Source organism: Tachypleus tridentatus, chromosome 3, assembly GCF_004210375.1.
Source record: "Tachypleus tridentatus isolate NWPU-2018 chromosome 3, ASM421037v1, whole genome shotgun sequence".
NCBI classification, from domain to species: Eukaryota; Metazoa; Arthropoda; class Merostomata; order Xiphosura; family Limulidae; genus Tachypleus; species Tachypleus tridentatus.
Window position 1 is genome coordinate 58,593,834 of NC_134827.1, and position 18,342 is coordinate 58,612,175.

At 35.0% G+C, this 18,342-nt stretch overlaps 1 long non-coding RNA gene across 1 annotated transcript; it reads right to left on the reverse strand.

Moving 5' to 3' along the window:
- Positions 1–747: 747 nt before the first annotated feature.
- LOC143246079 (uncharacterized) lies at positions 748–17,097 on the reverse strand. Its single transcript, XR_013025777.1, has 3 exons — positions 16,908–17,097; positions 1,793–1,956; positions 748–924 (listed from the first exon to the last, which is right to left on the reverse strand). It is a non-coding gene; the product is annotated as an uncharacterized LOC143246079 (long non-coding RNA).
- Between the last annotated feature and the right edge of the window lie 1,245 nt (positions 17,098–18,342).

An 18,342-nucleotide genomic window follows, 5' to 3' on the forward strand; every position in this document is an offset into this window, starting at 1 on the left:
CTTACAAACTGTCAAATAATCCTATTGTAAACACTTGATTGTGTTTAAAAGCTTTTACCATACATTTCAGGTTCTGTACAAATTACCTTGGCTATGGTGTGTATAATTTCGTTACATGCAAACATCAGGGTACATTGTAACTTTTACAACAAATTAAAATAGTTTATTTCATATTTATGAATCAGGGAAATAATATATTTAATACTATTATTTATTATAGTCTGTTATTGCATTACTATGAAACATAATGGGTGACAGTTTCACAAATGTAATGTCTAATTTGAAATTTAAGTAATTAGTAATGTTTTGAAATAGTTTTCTTCCTGCCACTCAATACGATATTTCATATTTTTAACAGTATTTTAGACGGTTATTAAAAAATGATGTTTTACGCACCCTTGGTAAGATGGAAAGGCATTGGTTAAGTCCCATGAAAAATAAAACGAAAAAAGTTTCCCAAGCGATTGTTAATACTAAGATAACGTCAGATAATGCAAGTCGGTTGGTATACAAAGTATAAATGTAGTTGTGTTTGATACCTGTCAGTGTTTATTATAGGATATTGTTAAGAAAAGTTAGCGTTTTAATACTAATGCATGACAAACGTGCTTTGTGGTTTTCTTATAAGAGAGCCACATCTGGTTATCTGCTAGCCCACTGAGGGGAATCGAAACTATTTTTAGCGTTGTAAATCCGTACACTTACCGTTTTATAGTAGTGGGCATGGAAAACGTAGCCAGATTCCTCTCGGTAAATACATTTTGTAGTGTTATTTCTCTTCATTCTTTTTATTTGTTTAGTGAAAACTCCAGAATGGTCTATCAGGAGTTACATCCGCCGAAATATTCCAACCCCAAATTCAAGAATTTGAATCTGGGCCACTCAGGATCCCAGGAGGTACTGTGTATGCAGCAGTTTTGTATACTGCTCAGAGAGAGAGAGAGAGAGAGAGAGAGTTTTGTAATCTGATGGTATGGAAAGAATGTTGAACAAACAAAGTTAAAATAAAATTAACAAGTAATCTTGATATAAGTACCTAAATTACTAATAGTTGTAATAGAATGTCATAGGCAGATATACAGCTTCTGGTGTTTGCATACCCGTTAGAACTGTAACTCAAGATTGTTATTATGGTATTAAAAAAACACAAAACTATTAAATAAGTTAGAAGACAACGCTTCGAAATCCTAAAATTTATACATTTTATACCCGTACAAACAATCTTGAGATTCATTTTTACCTCGAATGGGTTTGTTGTCATCACGACCCAGTTGAACTGAGAGATAATGAGTGCGGCCAAGGTCATGAAAAGAATTTTGTTACAAAACAGTTGTGTTTACAACATTTAAACGAGATTGACCTACCCACTACTGGTTAGAGTGCAGGTGGTGTTACTTATTGGAAGATTTTACTATGAACATAAAGGAGTTTACCTTGTTAAATTTTTTTAACATCCGAGTTTAAGCTGTTTGATACGTTTACTAATACAGCAGTTTATATACAAGTTTTACTAAGTTTATTTATAGAAAATATATACTGATACGGCTGTGCTAAGGGTCGACTATATTCTAGTTGTAATTTAAACACTTATTACATGTTTTTATTTATTTAGTTGCTTTTATCCACATAATGGTCCCTTTTGATTTTGTGTGAAATTTAACATTACGATGTGTTCGTACACCAACCTTAAGCGGTCAGTGTTCATACATTAATGTAAAACAATGTCTGGCGAGTGGCAATACATACTCTGGAAAACAAATGTTTACCAAAATACAAGTTTGTTTTAACTCACCAGTTCACGAATAAATAGAGATTGATGCTCCTATCATCGAACGAAGAATAGAAGTACCAACCACCACAGTTCGAAAAGGAGAGGGATATACTCTTCAGTCACGAAATAGATGCCAGCAGCTGTGGATATGGACATTCTTCCTATCATCGGAAAATTTATCATATCTGTACAAAATAAATACATATTTAAAACGCCAATAACAAAATTACCAGTAAAACTATAATAAGAAGTTAAATACAGATATGATACCTTAAAAAAAAACTTAACCTAACAAGGTTATAGCTGTTAATGTTACTTCAGGAACGTAAATTCAATAAATATTAATACGTGACTCAATATTTTGCTTTTAAGCAAACACTGATTTGCAATTCATTTTAGTTTGTTACACTCAACATAACTGAAAGCATCATAACTCTAGTAAAATTATAATTATGATAAAAACAAAGAATTGCAGGACACTTTGCTTTACACACACCTTGCGGAACAGCAATCTCCAGAACATAGGAAACACAAGTAACTAGGAAAGATACTATGATGGTTAGTTTCAGTTTCACAGATTTTACCGTTAGAGGGAGACACAAACCGAACTCCACAGCAGCTTGCAGTTGTAAGCTGATGTACGTACCGTCCACTAGTGTAGAGTAGCCGAAGGTCAAGCCGTAGTGTTAAAATGATGTAAAACTTAAATGTTCCATAAATGCTATTAGTAAAACTTTTTTTGTTGATACAATGTTGTGGTTTATCAATACCAAAACACAAGCTCGCGTATTGGAATATTTACTAGTCTGCTCTCAAATTGATATTCTTTAAAGGCAGAATTAGAGTAAATTAACCTGTGAAATTGTGGACGTGATAAAATGCACCAATCGATAGGGTTTCTTCGTCTTCTGAATCAGAAACCGTTATTAAATGTCAAATCGGTCAGGAGATGACGGAACTGAGCATAACGTTTGTACCAGAAAAATATCAGGTCATTCATGTGGCTTGCTGTGGCTAAAATATATTACAAAGCATGTATGGTTTCTGAACAGTTAGAAGATAACTACCATTTCTATAATTCTACGACACAATCGCAGTAGAAAGTCAAACTTTCCTGAAATTTGATTTATACAAAAAGACAGTGACGTCATTACGGTTTCCATTATTTTGTTGATATTCACAATTTTAGAGGACATAAGTTAAAGATAAACAGTCGTTTTCCTCCACCATCTTTGACATTAAAGTATTAACTACTGGTTAGTCAAAGAGCGCCTCAAGATCATCTACACAGTTTTTCTTTTGTACATTGTCGTGTTAAGTTGGGCCAAAATGCTATCCGTTACTTTAGAATCTTTGCAACAGTTACTACTCATAATAAGGTGTGTTCTGATTCGCAAAATGGCTTCTAACATGCGCAGTCCCATACGATTACGGACCTTGTTTTTCAGGTGATATGGGTAAATATGCATTTGCAATTGCATCACTCACTGGGTGGTAAAACAGGATAATGCATAGGCTGCTATATCTTCATAAAACACGTGTGCTGCATCTTGATATCTGAAATTCCTTCCCAAAACTTACCAGGATATTTTGATGGTTGATTTAGTGTTTTATAGCACAAAGCAGCTAGTCTGTCTGCGCCAAACATCTGGTAAAAGTAAAATTACAAGTATATGTAGCAAAATTCATAAAAGGAAACTATGGTAAAACAAACGTTATTTTAGATAAAACAAGTAGCATAAAACCAATGTGTATATCTAGGGTACCATGTAAAGAGAATTAATTATCATAACCCGCCAGAAAGACTAACAGGTAAGTATGAAAACCATCGTCAGTCACCTGAAGTTGGCCTTTCCAGTCCTGGATTCGAGTTATTTAATGTTACTGCCAGTTTATAATTTCAAATCGAACGAGATGAACTGCGATTTTTAAAAAGTGAGCCACATTATAAAAGTGTAATATAAAAATTAAAAGCTTGTATAGCATTAGAAAGATCAATGGCCTTTAAAAACTAAAAATTATTATTACCATTACCAAGATGGACAGTGTTACCATCACCAATAATACTGTCCAACGTTATGGGCAAACCATGGGATAGAATATGTTTAAAATTGTGCCGTCGTTGAGTCGTAACGACAACAAAAGAGTAAAATATGGCTTATTGAAATCTGAGTGTTACACGAACTACACACTGGTGCAGTTTCAGATAATAGAAAAAACGATGCGTTAAAAAAACTGACCAACGCGTATTTTAGTTGGAACAACTTCTCTTTCCGATCCTTACGGATCGAAGACGAAAGTTCAATAGAGAGATTTATTTGGTAAAGCTCGTTTTCACGTTGCTCAATCCAAGTAGATTGCCAACTGGGATGGAGCCGTGCCTTAAATATAGGATTATATAGTCCATGTATGGAACAGGCACAGCAGTGATGGTGCCAGAGCAAGTACATTTAGCTGCAGTGCGAGTGAGCTCATTCCCATGAATATCAACGTGGTCTGGTATCCAGAAAAACTAGATAGCAGTAGATGTTAAAAGAGAAATGGTCTAATCGGTTTTGAATAATCAGCTAGAATAGGGTGAGAAGTGATTCAAAGCTAGCAGAGAACTAAGCGAGTTATTATAAATAGTGAAATGTGAGTACTGCTTAGCTTCTGTGTAATCGAGGTCAAGAGAAATGGCATACAGTTCAAACAAGCCATGAAGAGCCCACACAGTCGCTAGATTTCGAACCATCTGTATAAATAGGAATGAAGAAGGTCCAAAAAGAATGTTTAGCAAATAAACAGTATTTCCAATCGGGAGCGTCTGCTTTCCTCAGATGACCTAAAAGATACATCAATTCATCCAAATGTGCTTGGATATAAAGGCGAAAAAAAGAGCAGTGACCGATCGTCTGTTCTAACAAGTGTGGTCCACTGAGGAAGGAAAACACATCTGCAGGTGAGCTGTTTTGGCAAGGAACGGAGTTTTGAAGCATATAGTAAAGATAGTTGCAAATGGCAGAGGTGCAAAGAAAGTTCACGAGATTGTAAAAGCTGATGTAGGGAAGTGCAGATAGCCAAGCGCAGAGTAAAATCTTTGATGACGAATGGGGTCCATAATCGAGTTTGATTGAATAAGAGCACGATATATTTTTTAAACATAGAACCTCGATCTGCTCCTGAAGTGGCAGAAGAGAAAACAAGAAGAATGCTTGGTGTTCTTGTATATTTGAGCCATAGCTGCATGACATGTTTCAGGATCAGCTTACGGTCAAAGATATGCCCCATGAACCAAACAAGAGGAGCATTATCCCTGATCCTAAGGTCTTAGAGACTACTCGTCAAAGCAATTAGACAGTAGTTTGAAGAAATCTAGGGATCCTTCCCAGGCTTAAAGAAATGTAGGACAATAGTTTGGCACCAGACATTAAGTAAAATTCTCTTACCAAATGTAGTTACAAACAATAGTTCACATCATCAGGTCCAACTGATGAACTGCCAGACCACTAAAAAGCCAGGCACAGTTCCATTAAGGTAAAGGGACAACTATAGTCAAAAAACAAAATCAGCTTGAAAGGAAAGAGGTGATCGCTATACTAAAGTCTTGACAGGTAAGAAGGTGTAGGAGGGAGTAGAAGTTGTAGATACTCGGCTAAAGATTGACGATGCTCCAAGTATCAGCTATTTCCTGACCATCAGAAAGAAAGATTTTGAGAAATAAAGTGTATTGCTCACTGACCTTTCGAAGCTTTGAAACCGGTGGTAAAAGATATGCTGGTTGTGAACTTTATCCAAAATTTCTTCTGGTTTTGGAGTCTTTATACCAAGCACGTGCACGGGGCTGCTGGATAGCGATGTGGTGCGAAATTGTGGGGTACATACGAAAAGTATCCCTGGCCCATTATTTTTAGTACTTTTCCAGAGGGGATTATGTTCATTAAAATCCCAAGATTAAAAAGGGAGATGGCAACTTTTCGATGAGAGCACAAAAAGGTGTGATTGGCCATAGGTCTCTCCAGGTGAGAGAACGAACAGTAATAGTAAGACCCAAAGAAACACAGATGGCTACGGCTTTCAAGGGTGTGTCGAGTGGCAAAAACTGGTTGGGCACATACTGTGCAACCAAAAGCACTACCCCTCCATGCACTCGTCCATCACACAGACTGTTATTTCTGTTCAAAGAAAATCGCTGAAAGGCGACTATTGGTAGATTTGAGAAAATGTTTCCTGTAAGGAAAGATAGACATACAAAATGGTAGGAAGCAATAAATGCTTTGATGTTATCTAGATTAGAATGTAAACCTCGACAGTTCCATTGTATCAAGGTAGACATTTTTATTTGTGTAGGCAAATTGAATGGTGAGCTCTTCCATGTACGACTACGTCGTTTTTCCTTTATTCGAGGAAGGCTGCTGACATCCGTGGATCCTACCTTGGAACAACTGATCAGTTGTTTGTCATTAAAAGAGGGTTACAGCGACTGAGGACGTAAATGAATGATCGTTTTGTATCTTGGGGTGGGACAAAGTGTACCTGAGGAAATACCCATAACCAGAATCAAAGAAAGTGGATATTGGGATTTGCCGAAATGTCTATTAGGGACAGAGAGAAGCGTTGAAGTTAATTCAGCACTTAATCGTAGCGGTCAAACGACTTTTGATGTGGTTTGAGAACGATTCTTTTGAGAGACCCAGATCCGTCTGCATTCCGACTACAGCAGTATATGTCCAATAAGAAATGGTGGAAAAGAACTTTCGAGTATTGGGGTAAGTAATGTTTTGAATCGTTTTCAAATACTGCACCTTTTTCTCCCAACCATTTAGGGCAAAAAGTAGAATGGGTAAGAGCCATTGCAATTAATGCAATGATGGTCCGTTTTACTCATTAGGCATTGTGATCCTTGCCCCTGCAACAAGCATACGTCAAGGAACGACATGACGTCTCTGAATGACTAAACCACTGACATTGAAATAAGTTTTAAATGTATGGTCGTACCCTGCAGTTAAGATAACGTACCGTGATGGTGGCAAGCAGACGTGGTGATGTAAATTTCAGAATTAAGACATTGGTCGACATCAATTTGTTTGTTGCGAGTGGAGATGTGCCCTATTGCAGAAACTCCTTGGGTGGAGAAACCAGCGAGAATCTGACTCTGGGATGTTCTTGAAATCCCTCTCAACAGTAACTCTTAGTGATGAATTCAAAGTAGCATGAGGTGTAATCTCAATAGGTATATCCCCAATCGCCTTTGAATGCAAGAGAAGTTCACTATGTTGAGATGTGGATGTTTCCACCAATATTTCACCAGAGCAAAGCTCCTTTATTGACTTTGGAGAGTCAGCAAACCCCTGTTGTCCCTTCTTAATGAAAGAAGGAGACATTTGCCCTAAAGTTTCGTCTGAAAGAGACCGTAATAAAAAAAATGAGGTACAAATGTTATCTATGTTAAAGATTGCTGTTCAGAATCTTCAAGACTGTCGTTTGCCTACGGGCTGTTTTCTCACTTTATTTGGGGGATGCATAATGAAAAAAAAAAAGATTGTTTCGGCGCCCATTGACCCTACCCATCATGAAGCCCTACGAGGGGATAAACTACAATTACAATATGAAACAAGGACACTTCAGCAACGCCAGGGTTTCGTGAGCTCTATACCTCAGATAGAAATGTCCACAGCACCTATTGAAAACAAAGGCTGGTACCTGGCTTACTGTAGTACAAATGTATCAACTGATTGAGCCAAGGGGCCAACCCCAAGGCTGACCGTCTACAAGAGTTTGAAGCCAAAATGATGCATTGGGGTTATACCACTCAACCACTAGAATCCTCCCCTCCGCTTTACGGGTCACCACACATTGCAAACACTTGGGTGGATAGTTAGGTCCTATTGGAGGTAAACTCACTGAACAGAACCTTCCCTGGCAGGTTCCCCTCACCATGTACAGAAATCCACATCGAGTGGCAAGCCGAAGATTAAGAAAAATATGGTAGGCTGGTTGCTTACAGGAAATTGGGATTACTGTGTCAAATTTGACGTCATAAATATGTAAAGGAAATCGCGTATCGATGGAATGGAGAAATTAGTGTTGAAGCATCAGGAAGGAATAAAACCATTGGACAAGCAGCTCTCAGAATAAAAAAATGAACAATTTTCATGGAAGGCACAATAAAATAAAATTCAACATCAACAATATCCAGTAAACCAGTTATATTTGTAAAAGGTTGAAAATTTTGATCTGTCGCCAATAATGTTTCTCCATTTGGTCTAGTTCATAGAACAGGATGAAGCTATATACGCATATCAATTAAAAATATACATGAAGCAGGATTTGATAGTGGATATTTGAAAAATAATTTCGTCACATTCTGCTCAGATGGTTGAAGTGTGATGCTTGGTCGCAAGTCAATGGTAAGTACTGAAATTAAATATAATTTTGCATTGCTTCTATCACCGTTTGCAACTGGTTTGGAGTGATTCACTTGTTTCCACATCGGCGAAATAATCTCAAAGTGTTCATAGATAAAGTCTACACGAGCGTTGGCCAATCAAAGAAAACCAAATGGAACTTCAACGTTTCTGAAGAAATTGACTAGAAATTCTGATGGTTGGTAGAGTTTTGGGACCAAGATGGTCTGCTTGCAGCTCGAGATCAAACATTTGCTATATAGCACGGTTATCCAGCATTATACAAATGTTTCTACTGAAATATATTCAGGAATGGCTAGCAGTCTTCGCAACGAGTACTTACTGGAGGAAAGGATTTAGCAATAATGATTGCTATACTACGAGTAGTTTCTTTACTTCGTAATGCCCTTGAAGTCTGAAATTTAAATTTAGCAGGAGTTAAGAAACTAAAAAGGGCCATTAAGGCATTTGAAATACTCAAAGTAAGGAAACCTTTGAAAAAGAAAAAAGAAATTGATAAGACTGATGCTTCTGACGCTTCTTGGTTTGTTTTTGAATTTCGCGCAAAGCTACTGAGAGCATCTTTGCTAGTCGTTTCTAATTTAGCAGTATAAGACTAGATGGAATAAACTAGAGGAAAGGCAGCTAGTCATCACCACCTACCGCCAACTCTTGGGCTATTATTTTACCAACTAAAGGGATTGACCTTCATATTATAACACCTCCATGGCTGAAAAGGCGAGTATGTTTGGTGTGATGGAGATTCGAACCCGCGACCCTCAGATTACGAGTCGAACGCCTTAACCCACCATAACAATAGGAAGACAATCAAATTAATTGTGATCAGGTTTGTCACATTTTCATTTGCAAGCCGGCTTCTTGTATCAAGTGGCAATTTGGAAATATTTCAAACATGCTAAATAAATTTTAGCAAGATTTCGGCTATTATTATTTGTTTTTGCGAATAAATGAGTGTGTGTAAAGCGAGAGAACCGGTTGTTAAAATTTTGAATCCTACCACTGAAAAGCCATATTTTCAGCATAAAAGTGAAGGTCATATGGTAGCCTCTCATTGGTACGTCTGAGGGCTTACAATGATAAAAATTGCACTTTCCATTAATTTTAAGCAGTCATAATTATCACTATTTAAGCTTGTTTCATTTGAATAGGTTTTTTTTTTTTTTAGGTAAATGATTTTGTACGTGACAAAGTTATGATCGAATCTGGAAGTATCCCACTTTTGGGGGGGGGGGAATCCTAGAAGTGTGCAAGTTATGAATAAGTTTCTCTTAGGTCTAAACTAAGAAGTTATGTGCATTTACTGTAAGAGATGCACATTCAGAAGAACATTTAATATACTAGAGTATTGCAATGTATTTTAAGAGTACTGTTACTGTCATGTAAGTTCACTAGAAGTGAAAGCGATTTTGTTTTTTTATACATGAGTTAAGCCTTAAGACTTCAGGCACATTTTATTATCTATAAGTTTATAAAACTAAATAGTTCATAATAATGTTAACAATCGTTGAGCAAAGTGTATCATCTATTTTACTCATTCAGAAGAGCAGTTGTCTTTTGCAACTCAAAACCTTCAAATTCTACTTTCTTTATCCCTACAACACCCCCCCCCCACAAAAAAAAGAAGAGATGCACACTTTGAAACGACTAATATTTTCATTAAAAGCAATTTTAAGTGGTTCATTTTAGAAATTATTGACCGAGAGAATTGAAATAGTACTTTCTATTTCAGGCTGGTGGCTCAGGTCACGTTCACTGATCCTTTAGAGATAGTAAAAATCCATTTACAAGTAGAAAGATAATTGGCTGTATTAGGATCTAATGTTCGTTGGTAGGAGTTGCCAGCGAGCTTGTATTTAAGACTTAAGGTACCCTTCTCAAATTATGTAAAAAAGAAAAATAATGGTCCTCTCCTTGTTAATGGGTTACGTTTGGTACTTAACTCACTAAAAATTAAACTAGTATGGTATACATTGTGCAGTGTATTTAACTAATTCTTTAGTAATGGTTTTAACAAAACATTTTTCTCATTGCTAATCACTTGCTTAGAGTTATTTTTTGAATAATAGGTTTGGTATTCTAAAGGAGTAAGAAATACTCTATATAACTGCAGATTATGTTTCTTCATTTAAAATTATAGAAGATGCAAAGTGAAACTTGTTTCCACAAAATATTTAAAATATTAAAACATGTTTGTTAGTTTTACACGAGGGTTAAAGAGAGTGCTCCAAGAGATTTTCTCTGCAATTTACTTTGCTGTTTATGCTCAAACTGCTCACAGCTGATGAGAGTGGACATAATAGATCATTGTGTTAACATCTGCATTCACAGCAGGTACGTAATTAATTGTTGTCCAAGTTCCATTAATGTTGAGTGGAAAATGTCGCGTCAGTTGGGGGATTGGCAAGGAATGAATGTTTTGTAATGAATTATTCAGAAACAAAAAATATGACATGTTAGTATGCTAGCAATACATAAACATGCACTCCCAAAAATATTTCATTTGCAAGGTAGAAGCACAAATGTATATTATAAGAAAAGACATACTAATTCTCAATACATTATACAATTTATCTAAGTAATTTTACACAGTATTTAACAAAATTTTGGTCAAATATATGTAACAATGAAGGAAAAATTGTTCTATGTTTAGTTTTTTTTTTTCCAATAGGATGTTCAATGAACATGAAAGTTTTCCCCATCAGTTTTTTTTTTTTGTCAGGAAGGTGGAGATTGCAATAGTACATAGAACAAACAATTTGCAACATTAAAAGAGGGAAATAAGTACAGATGCTCTTATAACTTTGTACAAATTCAAAAAATTAAGCGTTACTTTTGGACTTTGCATTATACGATACCCAAAACATAACGTTAAAGTAAACATATATGTATGAATTAGTACTGCTGTGTTGTTCTTATTTTAAATTTGTCTTGAAATTTGAATCTTATCTACCAGATATTAAACACTGAAGTATATGGTATTGAAATGCCATGCATTTGATATTTTGAATTACAAGTTTAGAACAGTATTAGGATACACTTAACCAATACTTACCAGAATACAGCAGTTAAAATATGGAATACAGCTAAGTAAAGAAAAAGGGTAACAATAGATTTATTGAAGTATTTGCAACTATCAAGAATTTGGAATTCTTATAATATCAGTATTAACAGCTTGTATTAGTTAGAGGGGAATAGGGATAAACATTTATAGACTATCCTTCATAGAAAAAACAACATTTCATGATTACTTTTAAATTAATGTCTAGTACTAAAATATGAATTACAGTGTACAAAAGATCTAGGTACTCCTGCAGATTTCAAAAGACTAGACTGCAGGTCCAAGCCAGGAAAGGACAAACAATATACTGTGGTGTAATTGAAGCATTGAGGAAAATATTTAAGAGATTACAGTATTCTTCAAGGGTGGTCAAGGTTAGCCAGGCTTTTGTGAAAATTCCAAGTATATACATAAATGTAATACTTGGACATCAATTGTTTAACCTCTGCATTGAAACGATAAAGTCAGGGATATGCAAGTGCAGTCACTATTTTAAAAGGAAACATTTGAAGGAAATATGAAAGCAATTGATAGCAAGTTAGTTAGTATATTTGTTATCAGATAAATAACTAAAGGTTTTTGAACAACGTCCCATTAACATTCAACTTTTTTTTCAGGTTAGATTTTAGGTAAAGTAGCAAAATTACAACAAATTAAGAAACCTTACAATCTTTATGGCCCTTATAAATTTTGTGTTCATTAACCAAGGTCTCCCATTAAATAAAATAGAATGCAAGTAGTTTTAATGATGTACATAATTTGTTTTCATACCACCACAAGGCTCCAAAGTTCAAGTTTGAGTCCAGCCATCTGGAAAGAGATCTGAACATCCTTATCATATTAGTGGCTACAAGTTTACAAGGGCAGTATTTTTTGGCATAGTCTACATTTGGCCTTTTCTTTCCAAGATATCAGATGTCTGCAAGCAATGAAGCAGTATGGACTTCGAATAAACAGCATTAAGTTTTTATCACCATAGTTATTTACCTAACCCACATATACAAAAACATAGAAATAGGCATTTCATTTTGAACTGACAACTCTTCTGGCATGCAAGTTTTAGTTATTTTGGCGATTATTGGCATAACATTCCAAGTGTATTTATATTATATTCTACAAACTTCGTAATGAAAACCAAAGTAACAGCAAAATGAAATCTTGCAAAGACACTACTTTAGTGGTTCTTAACCTATGTTCACCCGAACCCAAGGGGTTCGGCGGCGGTCAAGACACACACACAGTGGCCTTAATATCTGTGCTGCAGAGAACTTCATGCGCTAAGCAGTCGACTTGTGACAGAAGTTATCGTTTGTCATTTGTGATTTTGTTCCTAACCTTTCAATCCCTTTCTACTAACTATGTCGAGCAAAATCAGAAAGTGGTGGGACGAATACGTACAATATGGATTCACGAGTATAACAGAACATGATGGGAGTCAGCATCCTCAATGTATGATTTGCAATGCCAAGTTAAGCAATTCTAGTGTATGACAGGCAAAACTAAGAATACTCCCTAAAGCTGCATGGAGATTGGAAATACAAGAACACAACGCTTGCTGAATTCAAAGTAAAGAGAGCCAGGTTCGACGAAAAGGATACTTTACCTGTTCTCGGCTTTGTACCCATCTACAAATCGATCCTCACAACATCGTGCAAAGTTGCGTACTTGATTACAAAGCAGGGCAAACACCACACCATTGGTGAGGCACTTGTAAAACCAGCTGCGTTAAAACATAGTGAATATCATGCTGGGAAAAGCTGCTGAAAATAAGTAATCCCAAATTTCTCTTTCAAATAACACCATCAGCAGCAGAATAAATGACATGAGCGATGACATCTTGGCTCAAGTAGTTGCAGATCTGATCAAAGCCCAGCAAAAGTCAGCCGTTAACTCGACGAGACCACCGACGTTTCGAATCTAAGCCAGCTTGTTGTATTCGTACGCTACGTGAAGAACGACGAGATAGAAGATTTATTTAGTAAGCCTTTTGCAACAAGAAAGACAGCCGACGTAAAAACCTTGTGCATGACATCTGAAAATGATCTTTCGTGGGATATGGTCTGCAATTTGTTCGGACGAAGCTCCAGTCATGCTGGGACGAAACTGGTTTTAGTGAGCTGGTGAAAGTCGATGCACCACACATCATTCTAACGCACTGTTCTGCACAGGCATGCGTTGGAAACGAAAACCTTGCCTTCAAAACTGGCAGAAGTATTAAAAATTGTAGTGGAATGTGTGAACTTTGTGCGAAATAGTGCCCTGCATCTTTAAATAGCTGTGTAATGAAATGGAGTCCGAATTCGAGGTACTTATATATTATTCTAACGTTTGGTGGTAATTCCCGGGAAAGGTGCTGAATTGCGTTTTTGCCATGCATGTGGAATTAGCTCTCTTTTCGCTAGAGCACCAACACTGTCATGCAGAAAACTCAGTTCATTCTCCTTTTGGCATACATAGCCGATATCTTCAATGCTCTGAATCAAAATATGCAGGGCAGTGGAGTCAACCTCGTCCAAACGGAAGAAAACCTGAAGACTTTTCAGAAATAGCTATCGTTATGGAAACAATGAAGAGAGAATGATAACTCTCTGCGGATACTTCCCCACCAGAAAGTCATATCCAGCAAAGGTGAGACAGCTCTTCACGTTTAGTGTTGCGACAGCATACGTCAGTTCTTAATACCTCGACGAAGTCGTTGAACCTCCGCAGAGCCAGGTTCAACAGCAACTTTTCAGAACAACGCTCTCAACGTTTTGGTGTCACCAAATCGTAGTGTACCCTCTTATTGCTAAGAAAGCCCTTGAGATACTCGTACCTTTGTTATAACGTATCTTTGCAAGCAATTCTTTTCGATGTTGATAGACAAAAATGAAGGAAAGGAACAGACTTGGTTGCGAAAATGATATGAGTGGGACTTGCCAAGGTGAAGCCGTGCATTTCTGAACTTGTCTCTGAAAGGCAACGTCAAAAGTCACATTGATTTGCAGTATATATTCATCGAGTTACGTTTTTGTTTTTGTGTAAAATTCATGTTTTCTTGATTTTGTTCCTTGAACACAGTGATAGTGGGCAACTGATGCATAGTTCATTTTGTGCACTGATATAATATGCAGTTGTTTTGAATTTGAAAATGATTTTAGTTTTCCAATTACGAAGGATTCAGTGATGCAAGTACGAAACTTCCGGGGTTCAGTAGCTCCAATAAGGTTAAGAACCACCGCACAACTTCTTAATAGCTTAAGACTATTTAAAGAAAACAGTTACTCCCAATTTGTAGTTCATTTGAAACTTGAATGGTAAAGGTTGTACATCGATTCCTTTTGAGAAATGTGAATAAAATGTTACTTTTAAATTCTGTTACGGGATGATTGTCACAGCCTAGTTGAGAATGACTCAAATACTCTATTTAATAAAATATGTCATTGAAGTGGCAATTACATTGAAAAACAGGAATCAGCGAAACAATTCTCCTCAAATCAATTCACGTTTCAAGTGTAATTGGACTTAATATCTAAATTAAATTAAATTATTATGGTTGCAATATTTGTTACACTACTGGAAGAAAGTCTTTCCATGAACGCACAGCATAAGAACAAGGTATTGATGGATAAGTTTTATTGAAGCCAGTAATGTACCACAGTTTCTTTTAAAAGGTCTATTTGTGGAATTTACTCTGACAAGTTACCAAAATAAACCAAATACTGGGTTATCTAATCAGAAAGTCTAAAAATACATCTTTCTACTAAATGTCAAGAGGTCAAGTAGGGTTTTGTGAATTAATGAAATTGTTACTGGCATTACTTGTTTTGTCAGTTAGGAGATACTGAAAAAAAAAAATTTAAAGAAAAGCTATGATGGGTTATATCTATTGTGGGCAAAAGAAAAATCAATCCTCAAATTTCATAGCTCAAAGCTTTAATCTTCCTTTCTAAACATTCAAGGGGCAAAAAATAACCTTTTACTACAGAGTTGAGTATTTCTAAATATATATTCTCATTGGGGATTTATTATTTCCCGAAATAGAAGTTTTCTTTAATTAATAGTATTGGAAATGAAAAATGTGGAGCAGCTTGGAGAACCACAACTACACAGAAAGTGGCAATTTCAACAAAATAAGACAGCTAGTCAAGGCTCCTGTTCAGCCATTGCTTACTTTAAGCAGTTGAAAAAGGAAACTGATATTCGCACTATTACATACAAATACAAAGCAAATATCCAGATGTAGTACCAAAAGATTTGTGTGCAGTCAGACTGTTAAACATCATTGTACACTACATTAAAGAAGGCTAGTATGTAAAGTGGTGTAGTTTAAGCCTCTTGAAGCAAATAGTACTGCAAGACTAAGATGCACAGTCAAAACGAACATGAATAGATTTGACATTGACTGTATATAACGATGTAGTAATGTTTTAAATTATTTTTGATACAACGTATTCGAGCATCTGTAACAAAATATTTCAAAAGCAATGATGTTATCTCAATTTTTAGTCATCTGTTGGGAAGGGGCAATATTTTCCACGAGTCTTTCAGTGGACTTGCAAACCTCGATTGAAAAAGTGGCTGCTTAAGTAGTAAAATAAAATGCAAGTAGAAGTTGTCATGTTTACCATTTTTAGCTTAAGTGTAATTTAAATCTTCAAAAGGAACACAAGATAGCAAGGGATGTCTATAGAAATGGACATAAATTCCAAACATTCCATGATCTTTGCGAAGCCATCCTCACCACTTGGATTAACATTCCAGCCAGCCTTTTGCAAATGCTTAGGTCGATCATGGCAAAGCGAATGTTTGCAGGTATTCGCAATGACAGCTGTGCAACTCGCTAGCGAGACATCTTGTTGGGTATTTCATACCTTGTTTAGGACTTTTTGATGTGATCTGAAACTTTTCATCAGCTAGCATTTAGGCTAATCTCATAGTATTGACATTTTCCCTATTAAATGATAGCAACGTATTTTTAGTTCTCGTATTTTCATCTTTCGAAGCTGTACGCAAATTAATGAGAGAGTCTAACAATACCAAATGCATATTTATATTTATTGGGCTTAAGATATTGGTCAGTAGCGTAGTCTCGTTCATTGTTACCAGATTGACCATTTCCGAATGGTATTTGTTGTCATTAGTCTACCAACTGCGATTTGCATAAATATTCTAGGTTAAAGTTAAATTAGTTGTTGTGTAAGAATATATTACCACAATGAGATTCTAGCTTGAAGACAAATATTCCATTTGATTAAGGAGCCTTGTAAAAGCTTTTTTTTGGTATATAATGGATTATATTTGTAGTAATTCAAAAATACACCAACACACTGTTTTTTAACCAAACAGAAGCCGAAACGGAAAAAAAAATACAGAAATTGAAAGAGTCAAGTAGTACAGGCTGTAGTGTAGGATATATTCCTGGTTTTGGAGGGGATTGCGGATATGGACCTACATTGCAACGGGGATACACTTTCTATTAGTCTTAACCTACATTTACCAATCTCACATAAAAAATAAATTTAAGTTAGGAGCAAAATGCAAGTGTTCAAGCCCATAACGTCTTACATCTATATCGCCCTTCACTGCCTGCATATAGTTACGAGAATACGACTGCTTTCCAAAATAAAGAAACAAATAAATAAGAGTAGAGGTACTACAATTTAGGTGAAAGTAAGTTAAGTAGACTTACCTCTTGAAGTTAACATTCCAGGCCCCATTATAAAAAAAGGAAAAGTCAGTAATTCCATAAACGAAGTATTCTAACATGAATAGTTCCACCCGCCTTCCTAAACTAACGCGAATAACACCTTTAAAATATATTCCGCAACTATCAATTTTTAAACTCTGAACAAACTTTATATGCGATAAGGTGTTCATCCGCATAAACCAGTGTCAAGTTGATGAAAGACCTTATTAACAGCAAAAAATAGTTACCTGATATTTTTGGTAAAATTTATTTCATTTTTATTTGTATATATTTATTTAATACATTTTTATATTCATTACAGAATAGTTTAATAATTTTAGTTAAAGTGTCTTTATTAAATATATTTAATATTAATATTTGTATCAGAATTTGAATATTAGTGACAAAATATTGTCATTTATTACAAGTTTTACAATATCTGAATAATTGTGAAGTTATAATAGGGTATGGTACACTACTATTAAAAGAGGGTAAACTCATAAAAGTAAAGATATAAATTTGTGAAACAAGAAGAATAGTTATCTCCCAATGTAAGTCCTATTACATGTTCAAAAACATGGTTATTGAAAAAATATATAATTATTGTAAATGCAGAAATTTAATAAATCTTTAATGTTCTTGAGGCGAAATTTTCTTTCTTCCAGTTTTCTAAAAGGATAATAAAACTGTTCTATCAATGAATTTTAACAAAAAGAAAAGTTAAATCTTTTGATGGAATTGTGGTGTACAATGTGGTGAAACCATATGTCTGAATATTATTTATTGGTTTACAACCTCCTAGATATCCAAAAATAAGTTGATTATTTTTTATTATTCAAAAAGTATGTGTTTTTCTAATTATCGTATATTTTTAATTTCATCAGATAAAATATTAAGTGATTTATTTAATAAAGTGTCCCGTTGCTTAAGAATTGTTTTCATTAAATTACAAATACATATAAATTTAATTGGAGATTTATGGAGTTTAAGAATAACATATAGAAAAGGTAAATCTATATAAGAATTGTGTTTAGGATAAAGTTTTAAATGGTTGTGTACTATTAATTTCTTTTATTATAATTAATGCATAATTTTTTCACAAATAATACCAAATTTACAGTCACATCAATAGAAATTATAAAATTTTTATTGCAATTCTTGATTTTATTTTTTTAGGTGAGGAAACGATAAATCTGTATGGTATTTCTTTAAGTTTATACGGGATGATTTAAATTTTATATTTTACGTACATACAACTTCCATCCCAGAAACAATCTAGGTGGATAAAATGTAATATAGTGAAGTTTTAAAATATATTCATCAATATTTTTTCAATAGATTTAAAAAAAAGATTTTATTACATTTTGTAGTTATTCGGTATTTAGATCCTTTTTTTGGGTATTTCACGTACTATTTTATTTTTTATAATTTTCAAATT